The sequence below is a fragment of the Hydra viridissima genome, unplaced genomic scaffold (genome assembly GCF_058129835.1).
Source record: "Hydra viridissima isolate aposymbiotic clone 2 unplaced genomic scaffold, HvirCarnegie_v1 scaffold_10, whole genome shotgun sequence".
NCBI classification, from domain to species: Eukaryota; Metazoa; Cnidaria; class Hydrozoa; order Anthoathecata; family Hydridae; genus Hydra; species Hydra viridissima.
The window spans coordinates 15,592,258-15,598,547 of record NW_028324309.1 but is presented as its reverse complement, the minus strand read 5'-3'; positions in this window follow the sequence as shown (position 1 = coordinate 15,598,547).

Genomic DNA, 6,290 nt, shown 5'->3' with positions numbered 1-6,290 from the left:
CTTTTTCAAGCAAGTTTGTTATGAATCTTTTCCAATAAGTGAACACTTTATAAAATAGAACTGTTACTTTTAATCATGCCGAATTAATCTTTAACAAGCTCAGAAATCATTTTTAGATGAACTACAACGATGTGAAAATTCAGAGTGAGAAAGATCTCTGAGGTTTTATTTGATGAATTTAAGTGATCTTTGGAGACAAATACCAATATTAATCTTCAACAACTCATATTTGCTGTTAGATCGCCTAAAACGAGTGCAAAATAATGTTTAAAAAAACGCTTGAACGCTTAACCTCTCAGTTAAGGAGAAAAAAAACTTCCATTTCTTAAGAGAGCAGATTTCATGAGAGGAAGATTTCATCGTCACTCAGGAAATATGATTTTAGTCACATAGAGAGAAGGCTTTTGAACACATTAGGAGAATTTGTATTCATCTGTTCCTCAACTTATTTTTATTTAAATAGTTGTTGTTTTTTTTTGCTATAATTAGAAATTCTTCAGCCCAAAAATACGATCATTGAAAAATGCTACAAATTATCAAAATGCTACAAATACTTTCAAATTATCAGTTAATTATTTTGAGTAAAAGTTTCTTAGTATTGGATAATAAGACCAAATGAATTCCCATTATTCTCAGGATTCATTCAAAACAATAATATAATTCCCATTATTCGAATTCCCATTATTACGAACAATAATATAATTCCCATTACTCAAATTCCCATTATTACGAACAACAATATAATTCCCATTACTCGAATTCCCATTATTACGAACAATAATATAATTCCCATTATTCTCAGGATTCATTTGAACTCATAAACCAATAAACGATGAGCATTCTTCGTATGAGCAACCAGTTTACTATATCGCGAGGTTAGAATTATTTTGTTCTATCTCCAATTTTAAAAGTTGGGAGAAAATGAGTTATTAATTTTAGTTGGTAATAATAAATTTTAAAATACACATTATTTTATAAATTTTTTTCTAAATAATTTGCTTAAACATAAATTATTTAAAGCATAAGTTATTATTTCTTTTTAAAATAAAAGCTAAAACTTTAAACAATTTTTAATTTTAGAAAAAATCAAAAACTTTCTCCCAACGTTTAAACTTGGAGATAGAATAAAATAATTCTAACCTCGCGATATATTTTACTTTACATAAATTTCATTGGAAAATATGAGGCAAGTTTAAACAGCATTATTCGCCGGTAACCTGTAAATTATTTAAAAAAATAGAGGTATCATCTGTACAAGTTTTAAGTATACTCAAGTAATTTATTTAGTAAACACTTTATGTCCATCTGTTACACAAACCTTTATATTTAAGTGTTGTTAATGAAGAAGAGTGAATGATAATAGATATATAACCAAAAAACGAACAACGCTATAGGTATGCATGTTCGAAAGATGAAAAAAGTACATGTCAAAACATCATTTTCTGATTCGTGTTCATATAAATCAGAGAACAGCACCTCATTTGCAAATTTTTGATTTAAGAAGCGCGCCATCAAAGCTTTTAGATTATTTATTCTAAAGATATGCTACAGCTCTGAAAACCTGCTCACACTTTCTCAGCAATCTTAATCATGATATAAGATTGAGAGACTTGTCTACCATGATTTTTTAAAGAAATTAATTTGATCATGGCGAGCTGCAAAATAAAGAATACTCCTGATTATTAGTCATAAGCTTGTTAAGCAACCAAATTGTTTGCACGTAACAGAGATGAGAGGCGTCCAAGTGCTTGGAAAAAAATTACTTAAGTAATCTTCAAACAATGAATTACATTGTATAAATAAATTATGTACGTTTTAGTGTCATAGAATTACATAACAAAAGTAAACTTTTAAAAGTTAATTATGCAAAAAGTCAATAAATTTATTAGTAAATGGTATTCTCAACTTATTAATAAAAAGTCAACTAAAACATCTTTCTGCTTCAACTGGTGAGATGATGATAAAGACTTCAAAGTACAGTGCAGTTTTTTGAGCCTTTTTAAACATTCATCTGATCCTTCAAATAAAGCCATTTCTTTTTTGATGCAACCCAAAACAATTAAGAAAACCGTGTTGAACTTTAAACTGGAGTTTTGGGCTTATTTATAATTATTGTATTTAAATATACTATAAGGTTCTAGAAAAAATTGATAAGAGCAATAAGATTCCAGGAAAAATTGCATTTCTTATATTATTTTGTCTCATTCCTTCAAGACGCAGAACTACTATTTGATTAAAACCATGAAACTTATCTTTATTAGTATGAAATTATAACTCTACGTATGAATATAAAAAACAATTTTGTTTTAAACGCATAAAGAGTTCTATTTTTATATAGAAGTTGGTTCGTTAGTTCGTTCTTATTTGTTATTATTCGTTAAAAACTGAAAAACCAAGCACCAAAACACCATGCTTGTTAAAAACTTCATTTGAATTCCTAACAAATTTTACTTTTAAAACTTTATGGAATAGAGCTTTTTTTATGGAAGAGATTTTTTTACCGCTGAGTTAAATACTTTTCAAAACACTGACTGTGCTGTTGTTATTTCGCTAATACCAACGCTATTGTATGAGCGCTTTTTGTTCAACAAGTTTTTTAAAATTATATACATAATTAGGCTTGTTGGCTACAGTTTTTTTGGGCGAACCTTTTGAAGATATCAAACTGCAGTTCAAAAGAATATGAGTTTGGCAACCATGTTTAAGTGTCAAACATTATAAAAAAAAAATTGGTGACCCAATAAGGTCCTCCATAAAAAAGAAAAATATTTGCCAACTTTCCCCGTCCTGGGTTAAGTTGCATAAACTCTCAGGGTGATTTCGCACACCATATAAAAAGAGACAAGTTTAGCAACGTTAAGCATCTATTTCAAGTGAAACTTTTTATATGAAAACTTTTGAATGTTTTTATCCATCAATATTCTTGACCTTAATTTTTATCCTTAACTTGATTGAATAGACTTTCCTTCTATAAAAATAGCATCAATAACATTTTTTGTAACATTTTTAGAATTTACAGGCCTGCCTACTTTTCTTTGCCAACTAGCCTCGCGATTATTGTGACAACTAACCTCAAAAGCTTTTTGTTCACAAAATGGCTTATAATTCCCCAAAACCGTAAAATGACTGGTTTGAGTGAACCATACAACACTTACATCTATTTGAGATTACTGGTAGCCAGTTTTATTGCTTTTTAAAATTGAAAAAGTAATATAGTTAAAAAATTTCAAAATTAGTAAAAAAACACAAAAATCGCTATATCTTCTATGCGCATGCACTCATTACCCTGATACTACACTGAAAGATGAATTAGTTAAGTAGGAACGTTCCATGTGAACTTCGGAAAATTCTGATAGAAAATTCAAAAGTTAAACGCAGTGTGTCAACTTACCCCTGTAGCCAACTAGCTCCGCTCTTCCCTACTGCTTGCAACTACAGCAAACAGAAAATTAGTCGGAGTTTTTTAAAGCTCTTCCACTGAAAGTTACAAGCTTAAAGATTTCCAGATGAATTTCCAAAAGAAGACAATTTGCCAAACAAATTTTACCAATTACCAACTCCTTCCCTAGATTTACTACACGTTTTTATTTTTAACTACATCATGCTCCAAAAATTTTTTTTTTAATTTAAATTAAGCAACTTTTGAATATTTAGATTCTTAAATCCGCCATTATTCACAAAAACCTTTTAAAAAAATGATCTTCTAATACTGAAGTCGTGAACTGAGTGCCAAAAAAGGTAAAAAATCTTTTACTTGATCAATGTAATTTCATGAGAAAAATAAATTTTAAGAGCGATGATTGTAAATAAAAATATTACCAAGCTTGCAAACCTGTAATTTTCAATATATATTTAAAAATATATTATCTTATATTTAGATTTATTCTTAGACACTTACTGTGAAGGTTCTCCGACGAGAAAAAGTTGTTTTGTGCTTTCTGATAATGTTGGTTCATATTGAAATCAGCTGACCTAACGTAAAAGTAAGATAAAGGAGTGTTAATCAATAATCTTATCACAGTTAGAAGAAATTTGGGAAGATGATACAAATTTGTATCATCTTCCCAAATTATAATCCTGATTTGTATTTCAACAATTTTTAATATTTGCCCCAGAAGTTTAGTGTTTTTTCAAGAAACAAACTTTTATTTAAATAAAGTTGTGAGTGCAATAAATTTAAATAATCATTTTCAAGAGAGTTATGCATAAGCATGTGTGAATATTGTTCAGTTAAATCGTTTAGGTGAAATGGCTAGCCAAATACCAGAAAAGGTACATATCCGGCATTATATGCTTTTTGAGTTTCACAAGGATAGTAACGCAACAGTTGCTGCCAAAAACCTTTATGATGTTTATCCGAATGCACTTGACGTTCGCAAATGCCAAAGGTCGTGCTCTAAGTTAATATCCGGTCATTTTGATTTTTCCGATTTGTAACGATCAGGAAGACCAACAACTTTAGATAATGACGTGTAAAGACGGAAGTGGAAGCAAATCTTTTTCGGACAATCGAGGAGCTGTTAAATGCTTATAACCAACCTTAGTCGATCATCTAGGCAGATTGTTAAAGTATGTAGAGCAGGTGCTTGGTTTTCTCATAAAGATTCGTTTAATTTGGGTTCTGCATAAAATTTCCAAAGAAAACAAATCTAACCGATCCGACGCCGATGCAACTTATTGTTTCAAAGGTACAATACAGAAGCCTTTTTTTCATCGCTTGATCACTGGAGATGAAAATTGGGTTCCCTATGATCCAAAAGCGCAAAAGGCCGTGACATTCTCCAAATGAACCGCCACACATTACTGCTATGCTAGGTTTATATCCCAAAAGGGCGAATTTGTGTGTTTGGTGGAATATTCGTGAAATCTTTCATTTTGAAGAGCTGAAACCTGGACAACCGTGAATGCAGACCTTTACTGTGAAAATTTGGATCAGCTAAATTAACCTTTAGCTGAAGTGTCCAGCGATTGTCAATAAAAAAGGCATTATTCTGTAATACGATATTGCAAGACCGCACTGACCGGCATTGAAAATTTGCACACTAGATGGCAAAAGGTTGTTGATAATCAGGGTGATTATATCATTAACTAAATATAAAAGCAAATTAAAAATTTATTTGTATAAATCTAATGTAGAAAAAGGACATTTACTTTCCGGTCCTCCAAATACTTTCTTAGCTAAAACACCTGCGCCTTAATTTATTATATTAGTAAAAGATCATTATTAGACATTAAAATGATCATTGAAGCCATTTTTTTAAATATATATATGAAATTTATAAAATGATTTTTATCTTTAGGAAGTTAAAGCTCATTTTCTTACACACTTCAGCTTGATCGAGGCGTATAATAGAATCATGTTAACATCCTAGAAGATCAATACGTGTTCTTTCCGATATCTGTGTTTGATATTATATAGCGATATATACAAAACAGATCTCTCAGTTGCTTTTATTGAGTTAATTCTTTTGTCTTGATTAATAATGTAATTCTTATAACGATGTTGCTTAGATAATTGGTAAAAATTTATTGCTGTTTTGTTCATTCAGCAACTTAAGAAAAGGATTGTGGTCAAAAAAAGGTTGTGGTCAAACCGCGTGTTAAAACATTAGGAGCTCAAATTATCACATGCTAAAACATTTGAAAAATTTAAAAGTCAGTTCAGTAAAAAAATTCCTTTTTGCTTCCTTTTTTTTTTTTTTTAAATAATGAAATAATATTATTGCTCAGCACTATGCATTTATATGTAATTCTCTTTAAGCTCAGTTACTTAAATACCCTTGGGTAACTAGAACAGTTGTTGTTCCGTAAATAATTGTTTTTTTCAGTATATGCAATTTTTTGATTGGCTTGTAATAACAGCGATATTCTCTTACTTGTACAAGTGTCGGTAAAAACTTAAGAAGTGCCAGAGAACAAAACGATCATCAGATTCAGGCCAAGTAATTTTAAGTTTACAGCCAACTCAGAAAGGTCTTAACCAATAGGAAAATTATACATCGGTTAGTGAATGAAAAGAAGGCTTCCCACAAGTCATCTTAAAGACAAATTGAAGATGTCTTGAAATTGTTCTTAAAGATGTCTTAAACTGGTCTCTTTAACTAAACTGGTCGTCCATAACTAGTTGCAGACGTCTAGACGAGTTAAAGATAAGTTACATACGTCTTAAAGTCGTCTTATGTTGGGTGGGTTCTCTCTTTTCTTTTATGAAGTCGGTATCCAATATCCATTAGACAAGTTTGAAGATGTCACGTTTATCTGTTTTTACAACTGCGAAACACATCTAAAAG